The 12,320-nt window shown below is 52.9% G+C and overlaps 1 protein-coding gene across 6 annotated transcripts in view; it reads right to left on the bottom strand.

Moving 5' to 3' along the window:
- The window catches only part of RNF220 (ring finger protein 220), a 164,856-nt gene that overhangs the window by 87,867 nt on the left and 64,669 nt on the right, over positions 1-12,320 (bottom strand). The gene's annotated exons all lie outside the window — the stretch shown is intronic.

Raw genomic sequence — 12,320 nt, 5'->3', positions numbered from 1 at the left:
AGTGGGACCCATAAAGACCACAGAACAGAATGAATAGCACCGTTGCTCTTCAGCAACTCCTGCATGCCGGTTCTACCCACTGCCACTCACCTGTGCACAGAGCCATGGGGCGCAGCCTGGTACCACTGCCACAAAGGGGATGGGAAAAGCAGCCTGCAGCAGGCACGCAGCATCCCCACTGTGCTCTATATCATCATTCCATATGGGCTAGAGTGAAGATCAGTGACATTCATGGTGCTATCATTGCTTGGCTTGCAACAAAGCCCATTCACATGGGTGCCGCTGTCCCTAAGCAGGGATGCAGCAGGTCCATCCTCTGCTACCCAGAGGACATGACATCACATCACAGTCCCTTAATGGGCAGCAGCCCTGGTGCTTTCATAACAGCTCCCAGAAACAATTGTACATTTACAACCAAGTGAGCGCGCTTGGCACGCTGAGCTCGTTCCCCTTCCAAGGCTTAATTTGATTTTGACATATTGGCTTGAGATTAAAGGGCTCTCGTAAAAAAAAAAAGAAGAAAAAAAAAAAGAAAAAAAACACCAAAAAACCCAAACACACGCACGCATCCAGCCCCCCCACTGCCCCTTTTTCAGGGCTCAAGCAAAAGTGCTAACATTGTAATATTTTAAGTAGAGAAAATCCAAGTGTGCTTTACCCCCCGCTGGCTCTTATGCTGGGCTTATAAAAATTAAGTGGAAACCTACACAGCTGTAGGCTATAAATCCTTTGTCGCTAAGGCAGCCAGGCCTGGTACCTGCCTTCAAAAAGAAAAAGTGAAAGGCAAAGCCCTGAAGCGAGGGATGTGCGGGGCTGTTGGGTGGGAACAGCCACTGCACGTTGGAGATGTCCCCAGTGGCGATCCAAAGCCATGGAGTGGGGACAGCGCCCAGCAGGGAGGGGATGGGAAGGGGCTGGAGCATGGGAGAGCACGGCCAGGCAGTAAGAGCCCTCTCGGCTGAAGATCAATTAGCATCAATTACTGACTTCATTTAATTGTCGTAGAAGATGAATTTGTCATTTTTAGTCTGGAATTAATGGGAGACCTTCAACTTTCCCTTGGCAGCCCCGGCAGGTCACTGCGTATTTTTCCTCCTTTTCCAGCTGAGGGGATGGCTGTCCGTGTCCATCTGTCCATGTCCGTCCATCCATCCCACATTCAGATCTGTTATTTTCTTCTTTTTTATTTTTCCTTTCACTTTCCACTTTTTCTCCCTTTTCCTCTTTTCAGCCAGAAATTAATTTTGCAGCCGAGGGCCGCCAAGTGTTTACATTTTCCCCAGCAAACAGGCGACAGTAAACAATGAACGCTCGCAGATGAAATTGAATTTATAACTGCATTATGGGGCCAGATAACACCCTAAAATAATACAACGATAAGGAAATTCGATTTGATTGCCGCCGTGAATCGGCTCGGGCCTATCTGCAGCCGGGGCCTCCCGTAATAATTTTAAATTGGGTTTGTAAACCTTATTTGTCCTTAAATATTTCTGCCATTTTTCATTGCTGAGGATGGATCTGTGGGCGTAAGGCGATGCAGATCCCAGAGAGCTGAGCGGGTGTTGGGACCAGCAGTGACAGCCGCTCATCCTATCCATCACCACGTCGACAGGCAGGGAGGAATCTCGGGCAGAAATTGAGTTTGTCTCACAGGGGACAATTGAACAAATTAATAGACCATTAGCCAAGCGGTGACCTGAGAAACGAGGGTGCTTGGGCTCCCTCCAGGTTTGGAAGGGCTACAGAGGAGGGAGGTGATAGGAATCCTGTGATTCCAGTGTTTGGCCCCATCATGGGTTGGAAGATGAGGCACATGGGTGGCCGTGCTCTATGTCCTTCACAGCTTGGCACGGGGTCACCCAAAAAGGGCTGTGATGGGTTTGTGGCATGCAGAGCACACAGCGGTGGGGAGGGATGCTGCTGAGGCTTAGGAGAGCAACTGGATGGTAAGGGGACAGCAAAGGTGATCTCTGATGGTAATTCATAAAAGTCGGAAGGGACCCCCGGTGCGATGCACTCCTTCCCACGGTGCAGGACGCTCATTGGTGAGAGGCCTGGGCAGCCCCCGCACCCCAGTGGGGACAATCCGATGGCAGATGCAGTCCTCTGCCTCCGAGGGGCAGCCATGTGCTCCCCTGCATCCCTTCCCTACGACCTCCCTGAGTCCCACCTGGATCATCACCATTCATTATCCAAATGACTATATTTATTAAGTCCCCTGCCAAGGCACTGAAGCATGGTCTGTGACAGAGATTAAAACCAGAAAAAAACACCAAGACAATATTTTTTTAAGCAAAAAAACCCTCCTAACTCCACCATATATATGCAGAACTACGCAGGCCACGGCAACAATGCAAAATTCCTCAAGGCCCCAACCCAAATCAGAGAATCATAAAGGTTGAAAAGATCACTAAAATCATCCAGTCCAGTTATCAGTCTATGCCTGTGACTGATCTAGACCACGTCCCTCAGTGCCACATCTCCACAGTGCTCGAACACCTTCAGGGTTGCAAACTGGACCCCCGTGGCTTTTGGTGGTGATGGGACACAGCCAGCGTCCCCAGACACCAACACTATCATTTCCCCAAAGGATTATTTAAACCCAGGGAATGAAGTGCATGACGAGGGAGCACGGGGTTTCCTTTGTCTCCTCCGGAGATAATGAGGTGCAGATAGGATGGATATTCTGTACAAACATCCACTCGCTTCCACTCACCGGTTAAATTTTTTTCTGAGAGCCGTAAGGGTTTCAATTACCGGATTCTGGGATTTAGTGCCCAGGGCTTTTTGGTGTGCGTGAGATTTATTAGAAGGTTTAGTATCAGCGGAGGATTCACGCATTTACTCCCAGGAGCCCGGCTTCCGTTCACAGACCCTAAATCAAGAGCCAAGATGGGCTATTGTCACTTACGACATTAGCATGGTTAACGCACGCAGGGATGATTAATAGCCATATGCACACAGCCCCCCTCCTCCCTGAGCTCTGCCCCACGCTTCTGCCCCTTGCTGCCACCCTGGGGCTCAGCACCAGCCCCAACATTACTGCTAATGTTTTGTCACTTCGGGGTGGGCAGTGAGCTTTCTCTCAAAGTATGGTTTTTGGAAGCCCCAACCAGAAGGGCAGGCGCACTCAAACACTGGAAAAACAGGGAGAAAACTTATTATTCTAAGTGAAAACCCAACCTTTCTCTGTGGGATCTGCACACCCTGGCAGCACCATGCTCCTCCTTCCCAAAGGATCCCAGAGGTCAAAGCCAACGCTGGAGAGCAAAGCAGCTCCTGCATCGCCCTCATCCAAGCTCAGCTCCCAGAGATACACCACCACACTCCTAACGAGTGAGATCCTGATGGCTTTTGTCCTTTTTCCAATACTGTGTTACTTACATTCCTTCTTTTTTAATTAAAACAGCCCCAGCTGATTTTACAAGCTTGCCGCTACCTCTCTCCCAGTCTCTGTGTCTCTCATATGCTTGAGTGCTAGTATTAATTATTAGAGCCAATTTACTGTTTATACTCTGATGTTTTAACTAATTACCACTAATGGCAGACACCAGTGGGCAATCAACTTCATTTAGTTCCCAGTGAAAACCACTCATTACCATCTGAGAGAGCGAAGGAGAGTGCGTGGGAGGGATAAATAAAGGCAGAGCAAGCTTGGGGATGCCTGAACTATATGGAGATGGGTGTTCCTCCTGCTGTAGAGGAATAATGGGCTGAGTGGGGGTCCCCAGCAGCTAGGTCCCTTTGGTGGGAGCAGCCTGAGGCTGAGCATGAGGGACTGAGCTCCCCAAGCACCTGACCCAAATGTGGGGCAGACCTCCAACCAACTCCATTCTCTTGCAGTGTTTGGGGTGAGGGGCTGTGCACCTCCCAGCCCTAATGCAGGAGCTGCTGGGAATGGAGGGCCCTTCCCAGGGGACGCATGTATCTCTAATGAGCTGCCAGCTCGTTACCAGTAGTGGGAGTCCTGCTCTCACAAAAGGGACTGCAGTGTTTTAGGAGTTGAGATGTCACTGATGCGATTTTGTTACAACACCCCTATTCTATCTTAGCTAGGAATACCAAAACAGGCACCTAAGCCCAGCTACAGGGATGGGGCAGGGTACCGCCTCTTCAAAGAGAACGCCAGCCTCTCTTTCCCCCCTTTCATTCCCTGACCTGCTCTATCAAAATCTTTCCTTTGGAAGGGAGCTGGGGGCTGCAGACCCTCTCTGCAATGTGGGGACGCAGCCGCCTGTCTTGTGGGAAGGAGTTATAACTATGCACACATCTGAAATGTAATTGCTGTCAGCTCTCTCCATTCTTGCAGCACGAGGCCTTTAATCTCTCCCACCAGACCCATCGGCCCTGATATTGCAGCTCCAGAAAGGCTGGTTTTATGTACTTTAACCCTGCGACCTTTACAAATCCCATCATTCCAATCAATACGTCTCATTAGCGTTAGGTAAATGTATGGGATGGATGGGGAGCTGTGCTGGGAGGAGCCCGTGGAGACTGGGGTGGAAAGTACTGCTGCTGACCGCTCCCTGGGGCAGCCCATCCCCAAAATATCCTTCTCCATGCGTCCTTCCCTCCAGACGCACACCTTGGTCCAACTAGTGCAGGGCATGCAGCAAAGTCCCTGCCAAGCCAACAGTGGAGTCGAGAGCCCGAGCTGTTAACTGGACCAAGCTGTTGAAGTCATTTTTTCTCCCTCCTTGGGAAGCAGACACATGTTTTACAGCTTTCCACTATGTCGGCTAAATGGAAACATGCGGGGCCTGTGGCAGGTGATGGGAAAAAAATGCAGGGTGTGCTGCAGGGCTGCCTGTGATACTGCAGTGGGGGGACAAAGAAAGGAGGGGGGCAAAGGGACAATCTCTGGCCCTTCCCACGAAGGGAAGTCTCAATCTACAGTGACACCCGCTGAAGACCTTACCAGCAAGGGAATGCTGAGCCACCCCAAATTCGTGGGACGTTGGTCAGCCAAGAGAGCTGCAAAGAAAGGATGGAGCCAGCGCTGCCCTCAGGACCGCGATGCAATTAGCTGGGGATCAGTGCCTCAGCCTGCGGGGCTGTAAATGCCATCACTACCCATAAAACCACCCTGCTCTCCCCGGACCCTGCTGGAACGCTTGACTCATACGACCCATGGGATCCCTGGGGCAGCCCTGGCTGCTATCATTGCAGCGTGCTGGGGTGCGAGGTGCCCTCCTGCCGCAGGGCCTCCTCCTAAGGTGCCATCTGGAGCCGGGGCTGGTTTCCCAGCTCCGCTATCCCCATCTGCAGAGCCGGCTGGTTACTGCAGCGGTGTCCCAGCAGCACGTACAGCCGGAGCGGTCAGCTTAATGCCGAGCCCAAAGTGTGTTCACGTGTGCAGATCTACTGCTGGCAGAGCCAGAAGTGCAAGGGCTAAAAATACGGGCAAGCTCTGATATTTCACATTAGTTCTGTTTAATGAAAGCATTTCTGAGAGATTTAAACTTAGAGCTGGGACAGATGCACCTCTCACCGGAGCTGAGTTAGTCTCCATGGCATGGATACGGGTATGTGACATCCCCCAGTGCACTGCCCGTATGCATCACACATGGTGCATGGGACACCCATGGGCTCCCCACTGCCCAGCACTGATTTCCCACCTCCCTCTGTCCTGTTTGTTTCTTCAGCCGAGACTCAGCTTGTTGGCAAGCACTAAACTCTGCAGCAGCAAGAAAACCATTTAAGCACTAAGCTCCCCTTAGCTTTAGCGAGATGGCTGTGCGGCATGGGATCTTAGCACAGCACCCAGCAGGAGGCAGAGGGAAAGAAGCACTAATAAATCCTGCATCAGGCCAATTTCACTCGCCCTGACAGGGTGCTCTTCCTGGAATTAAATGGCCAAAACCCTGAGGCACCTCTGTGGGGCAGCACCCCAACCATCCGTTCCCCAACGCTGATCAACTGTGCAACCTGCATCCAGAACCACAGCTTCAGAGCTGCCCAGCAGCTGGAAAAATGTGTGGTGGAAGACAGATTGCAGATAGACGAGAGATTGGTAGGTCTGGAGATGTAGGGGATTGCAGCACTGTTAGATTTTATCTGTGTCTCTGCACGGACGGATGACCTTGGGATCCCAATCAACAGTTGTTAATAAAACATAGGGGACAAGTATGAGGGGTTAAACGTGAAGCATGTCTGCTGGCTCGGTGGGAACTACAGCTCAGTGCTGTAGTTGCCCATCAGGGCACTGGGATGCTGCTGCTGCCTGCACCCTTTGCCTTATCCATTGGAAAAGCTGCTTTTGGGCTCTGATGGGAAAAAAGGCCACAGTTCTGGTCCAGAGCCCATTTGCTCCTGTATCTCCAGATGCCAGCACAGCTATGAGAACTGCATGCCCAAGCTGTTTCTGAACAGCTGCGGAAGATGGGGCAGAGTCTGTGGAGGTGGGAGCAGGAAGCTTCCCCTGTCCCTGGTGAGCACTGTCAGCCCTCTGGGTTGCCCTTCTGCATGTGACTCCATCCTGAGCATGGCCTGGGTATGCAGGATCTATTCCTTTATTCCTGTATTTCCGCTGTCATCCTTGCCATCAGGAGCTTTTTTACTCGTAAGGAGCTGGGAAGGACCTGGGGCAGACCCAAGGCTGGGACTCCAACTCCTGCTGTGCCCATCTCCTCCTCATCCCCAGCCACGCTGAGATCTGGCTCCCGCTCAGCCCAGCATTTTGGTCCCAGCCATTACAATGACAACAGCGATAAGAGATTCATATCACAGCACTCAACATTGATTTGAAGCTGAGCCCCTTCCCTGCACTCCTCCTCGTGGCTGTGGGAGCAGTGAGCAGCAGGGCAGCACGCTCAGCAGCAGGGCTTTAGAGAGTAGGGCTCTCTGACATCTCTGGATGCACAGCACATCTGCAAAGGGACCTGAGCCACCAGTGGGGAAACTGAGGCAGGGGTGGCTGTGGGTTGGCACGGCAGCACTGCTGGGAGGAACCAGGTGTCCTGTTGTGGAACTGCCTTAAGAAAACAAGCCCGGCCATTTTATCAACACGAGTGGAGCTGCAGCAGCTCCGAGACGCTGAAAATCCTCCTGGGAGCAGCAGGACCTCAGGGAAGCGTCTGAACAATGGCAGCTTGTGCGGGGGCTGAAGAAAAGCCGCCGTTGTTGGGGCGAGCACAGCGGCACGGGGCGCACCCAGGTACCCCAGCTGTGCCAGCACGTCGTGCAACAGAGCCGGGGCTGTTGCGGGCACCGCGCCGGCACTGGGTGTCACCGCCTCGGCTGGGAGTCGGGGACGCTGCCTCTTTGCGCTCCTTTCTGCTCTGCTGACCCGCTTTGCTCCCTCCGTTGCGCCATCCATCAGTGCTGGCAGCACCGTCAATTCCAGGCCTCCGCCACGCCATTCCCCAGGGGGAAAAAGCACGCTGGGTTCTTTAGGGCAGGGAGAAGCACTTTCTCTCCTCGCAAGTTCCTAGTTTCCCTCTATCCCTCCGCAAAGACAAGCGATGCCTCGCCCCAGCTTTGGACACGGAGCTGCTCCTGCAGCCCCGTTCCCCTCCAGCTCCGCTCCAAGCTCCGAGGGCAGCCACGGCCCCGCCGCGTCCCTACGGCCGCTGCTATTACCGGCAGCAGGCAGGCGGTGGCAGCCCTACCCGAGGCCGGCGGGGTCCTCGCAGCCTCTGGGCGCTGAGGACACCGCTGCACACCGATGGCAACCCCAACTGGGACACGGCACAGCGATGGGTTGCGACCAGGGCTTGTGGAGGATGCCGTGGGTGAGCTATAGAAAATGGCAGCATCTGGGGGCAGGCTTATGGTCGCTCTCCCTGCCATGGTCGTGCGGGGTGGACCTGCAGTGCTGGGTGTCACCCAGGTCCCCCCAGCCCCGCACACCCCATGGTCCGGACCTGAACAGGAATCCCACCGTTAAATGGTTTGGGTTGGAAGGCTCCTTAAAAATCATCTAGTTCTAACCCTTGCCACAGGCAGGGACATTTAAGTTGCACCAGAGGAGGTTCAGGTTGGATATTTGGAACAATTCATTCTCAGAGAGAGTGGTGATGCAGTGGCACAGCTGCCCAGGGAATTGGTGGGGTCACCATCCCTGGAGGCGTTCAGGAATAGTGGAGATGTGGCACTGAGGGACACGGTCAGTGGGCATGGTGGGATGGGTTGGGGTTGGGCTGGGCAATCTTAGAGATCTTTTCCAACCTTAACGATTCTGTGATTCCATGACTGGGACAGAGAGATGAGCTGAGGATGAACCACTGGGCACATGGAGGGGCCGGGTCCTGCCCAGGGCTGTGCCATGGGGCAGCCGTGGGCTCTCAGGGCTGATCTTTGCGTAGGCACTGCACTGCTGGGACTTGGCCTGCCGCAGCCTGTGGGCTTCTAATTTACTGCTTTCCTTTTACCGTAAAACTGAAAGGGGAAGGTGCACCCTTTAATCACTGCCTCCGGGGCCCCGCCTGAAACCACACAGCGGCTGAGCGAAGGCTAGGAGTTAATGCTCCTTCCGACACCTTTTTATGATTCATGGGCCTGACCTTGAGCCATAAACCGCTCAACCTCCCCGACACACTGGCAGTATTTACAGCCTGCGGGACCGGGACATGCAGCAACAGATGCAGCTGCGTGGTTGGGACAGGCGCAGGTATGGGGTGCGACAGGTAGCGGCCGAGAGGCAGAGGGATGCTGCAGGCTGGGATGTTCTGGATTTATCCCTCACAGAGGCATCCCAGGTGAGACCTGTGGAAGCTGCCACAGGACCTGGAGCCGGGTGAGATCTGTCGGTCAAAGCAAAGGTTGAGCAGAGCCTAACACGCTCTCTGCTTTCTGCCTCAGTTTCCCCACTGCTGCAGTAGAAGTAATCCTGACCCATCCTGTTTGCATGGAATCAGAAGACCGAGCTCAGAACTGTTTGCACAGTGGGTTTGGCTCCTGTGATAGAGCCAGCCAGAATGTGAAGGTCATTATTATTAGCAGGATGCAAGTGATTAACCCCGTACAGGTGAGCAGCTGTGCTGTGCTCAGCAACAAAACACACACAACCTCAAAGTATTGACAAATACAATAAAAAACAATGAAAAAATAATGGCAAACATTATAAGACCAGGAAGCTGCCAAACTGCCCCCAAAACATGCTTCCTGAAGGCAGAAGGGACTGAGCTATGCCATTCCCAGGGACATCCATGGGACATCGGACAGCCAGGAGCTCACTGATGCTCACGTGTCCTTCCAACTCTGGGCTTCTATGATTCTATGATCCAGATCCCATAGGAGCCTGTCAATGCTCCCTCTGCACATACCCAAATCTCCTGGTACGGGCTCATGTGTGTCACTTTCCCCATCCTCCCCAGGCATCCTTCTTCCTCCTCTGACCGGCAACATGAACCACAGCACTGGGAAACTTATATGGAACAAGAATTTCAATTTGGAACAAGATTTTTTTTTTTTTTTTTTGAGTTTACAAGTTGTCTTTTTTTTTTTTTTTTTTCCCTTCTCCTTGAGAAACAAAAGAGGGAAAACTCATCCTTATCTGAGAAAGCAGAGTTCAGGAAAAAAGCTACTGGTCTTTTGGACTCAGTGGGTCCTGTTTGGTAGCCTTGCTTGTCATTGGGAATTTATCAGCCAAACACAGATCTGCTATAATGCGCCATATAACTAGTGCATAAACAAACTTCAGCATGATAAATGAGCTACTTTGAAGCCATAAAGTTATTAGCTAGTGGCTGTTAGCTACTGCTTAGAGAGCACTCAGAGAGGGGTGTAGAGTTCCCTCTGCTGCCTGCAGCTCATGTCTGCCGTGCAGCATCACTGGGGGCAGCCAGGTCCTGGAGCATCCTAACTTGCATATTGCAAGGCTGCAAGGATCCCTCTGGGCCACCTCCTGCCCCTCCAGTTCCCACAATGGGAACTGGGGGTGGCCAGGGCTGGCTGTGTCCCCCCTAATGCTGCTGGGATGCAGGAGACGTCTTGGCGGGGCCGGCAGCGGGGCAGCGGGACGCGGAGCTGTCTCAGTGCCTGTTCCTCATTAGAAGCCCGGTGTTGAAGAAACTCATAATTAGAGCCCTGAGTATTAATTAATCTCCGTGACCCTCCTCTCATTCTCCTTTCCCCGCTCTCACCGCTCAGGAGGTCAGCCTGCATTATTAACAAGTGCAAGTGCAGGATGGCGAGCGTGCAGAGTGGGTTGGCAGCAATGTAGGGCTCAGACCTTGGGTCCTGTCCCCGTGTTCAGAGCAGTGGGTGTCTGGCTCCCCCCGCATTGCTGGTGGAAGCAAGCATCCCTCCCATGTGCCTTCATCTGCCGCTGGGCTCAGCTGAGAACATCCCACTGCTGGACACCTGGCACTAGGGCATGCCAACAAGGCATCTCAGCATAACCCCACAGTGGGACTGCACCATCTCTGCCCTGCCTGACCCCACTCAGGGGCAGTCCCTCAGTAGGACGAGAGAGGATGGCCTCAAGTTGCACCTGGGAGGTTCAGGTTGGATATTAGGAATACATTCTTCTCAAAAAGAGTGGTGATGCAGTGACACAGGCTGCCCAGGGAGGTGGTGGGGTCACTGCCTATGGAGGTGTTCCAGAGCCACAGGGATGTGGCACTGAGGGACGTGGTCAGTGGGCAGAGTTGGTGGTAGGTGGAAGGCTGGACTGGATGATCTTAGAGCTCTTTTCCAACCTTAATGATTCTGTGATTCTGCTCTATGCTCCCTGCCTTGCCCAAGCAGGCTTGGCCAAATGGGGCACAGCCCGAGGACTGGGAGATACTGAGAGCTGCCACAGAGCGACAACACAACAACACAAGATATTACATAAATCCAAACTTTTCTGACTCCCTGGTAACCACCAACTGCTTCCCTGATCTGATTTTTCCCCTTTTCTGCTGGAGCAATAAAAAGGGGAAAATCAACATCCAAATGATCTTGTTTATGGCGACTAAATAAGCTGCATGTGCTTAATCCGTTAGAGTTTAATGAATTTACGACTTGCTTTGGAATTTGACAAGGGCTGTAAAAGAGTAATTAACATTTATCAGTGTGTTTTTTACACACACCCCGCCCTCCTCCCTGCTCCCTGCCTCCTCCCACCGCCTGTCGCAGAGCAGCACTGGGTACTGGGGGGAATATAAAAGCGATCAATTAATTCTTAATAATCTCAGGGAAAGATTGTAGAGTCGCAGTATGAACTCAGGGAGTGTCAATAAAGGTGCCAAAGGTTGGCCCCCTCATCGGCGCTGCGGAGGAATGTGGGTGGCTGGGAGGGGAAGGGGCAGTGGGGCTGTGGTGGAGCAGCCCTGCACACTTTTGCTTTTCTCTGATGGCCTCCAGAGCAATGCTGGGACACCTCATCCTGGTGGCTGTAGGGCAGGAGGAGAGCCCAAATCCTCACCATCACCACCCCTGTAATCGCACAGACAGTTCGTGCAATGGACATCCCCATACTCAGTTTATACTGCCCTGCTTTCATAGGATCATAGAATAAGAGATTGGAAAAAATCACTAAGGTCATCCAGTCCAACCCCAACCCATCCCCACCATGCCCACTCAGAATCATAGAATCTCTAAGACCGTCATGTCCTACCATCAAATCCAACCACCAGCCCATCACCACCAATGCCCATTAAACTTCTGTGCTACACCCCTTGAACACCTCCAGGGACAGTGACCCCACCACCTCCCTGGGCAGCCTGCACCAATACCTCACCACTCATCAAGAGTCTCCTGGAGGAGACAGCAAAGCATCTGGGCTCGGCTTTGGGGCAGAGGGGTCCCACAGACCTACAAACAAAAGCTCAGGATGATAAATCCTCAGAGGTTTGAGACTGTCCGGGCATCTGCTCTGGACAGAAACAAATTCTCCCTGTCGAACATAATGGCCCAGAAATAAGCACTGAGGCAGGGAAGGAGAGGGCTGGATCCAGAGGGTCTGGAATATCTCCCCCTAGCCCCATGGTGAGCACGTGGGAGGGATGAGCACTGGGCATGCACACGTAGGGCAGGCAGGAGCACTAGGATTTATGACCGGGTTATTCGAGGCAATGGGATGAGCACAGGAAAGAGAAGCAGAAAATAACAGGATGAACTTACATCACTTTCAGGCTTCATTTCACATGTACCATCTTGTCCCCAGGGAGCGGAGCCACTAACACCCCCAGCTCCCCCAGCAACTGAATTTTATTGGTGGCCCCAACAGGACCCATTGCTTCCCAGATCCTGGGATGCTATCCCATGCCCTCCTGCCTGCTCTGGCTCAGCTGTGCTGCTGTCAGCCCGTCTAAACAGCGCAGCTGGGGTCAGCATCCTGGTGGCTCTGGGATTTGTCTGGAGAACACGGCTCAGAGCAGGCACCCCGGGGG

This window comes from Phasianus colchicus, chromosome 9, assembly GCF_987193195.1.
Source record: "Phasianus colchicus chromosome 9, bPhaCol1.hap1.1, whole genome shotgun sequence".
NCBI lineage: Eukaryota > Metazoa > Chordata > Aves > Galliformes > Phasianidae > Phasianus > Phasianus colchicus.
Note: the sequence above shows the minus strand (reverse complement) of the source record. Positions and strands in the feature narration are given on the sequence as shown.